Source organism: Rhagoletis pomonella, unplaced genomic scaffold (assembly GCF_013731165.1).
Source record: "Rhagoletis pomonella isolate Grant_MI unplaced genomic scaffold, Rhpom_1.0 Rhpom_scaffold_00002, whole genome shotgun sequence".
NCBI classification, from domain to species: Eukaryota; Metazoa; Arthropoda; class Insecta; order Diptera; family Tephritidae; genus Rhagoletis; species Rhagoletis pomonella.
Genome location: NW_023458556.1, coordinates 45,674,172 through 45,674,884, shown reverse-complemented (window position 1 = coordinate 45,674,884; position 713 = coordinate 45,674,172).

The following is a 713-nucleotide window of genomic DNA, read 5'->3' as shown; positions in this document are numbered from 1 at the left end:
AGTTGGCGCATACGCGTGAAATTTACGTTAAATTGGTTTTTTGGCGCGCTAAATTTTCGGCAGACGGCCAAGCGTTCTCGCAACAAGCTTCTTGGCTTTTTGTGGAATTAAATGCGCTTAAATGTGATGGTCGGTCAGTGAGTCGCCCGGTAGGCCTGTATCTAAGTGAGTGAGTGTCTATCTGCTGCTAAGGATTTGCCACGCCAATGCGCTTATTGCTTAATTTTTCAATTTTGTGAAGCAGGCTACGCCAAATAAGTGTACTCAAATAGTCGTACAAACTCAGTCAATAGTGGAAATTCAATTTAAGTGATTTCGCCTAAGCAGATTTGAAGGGCGAAAAAGCGCGAAAAAAATGTTCATTCTAAGACGGCCAGTGCTTTTGATTTGGTGGTGAGTTCCTGCAATTATAATCATCATTATTTTCCATGAGTGCTTTCTTTTTGTAAATGTGTTTTTTTTTCATCCGCCTACCGTAGTTTGAAATGTGCTGAAGTTTCAATTTGATAAAAAATTTTGTGTCGCTCCTGTGCTATTGATTGTAATCCGCATAGCTATTTGTAGCCGTTATTTATTGCTTCAAATGATGATCTCACCGAATGCCACTAAGCGTTTAATGTGCAATTTAATATATTTAATATACTGTCCGATAAAATTAAGTGTTCCGGTATTGCTTTGAGTGTAATGTCACAGATTGCATGGATGGCTCAAGT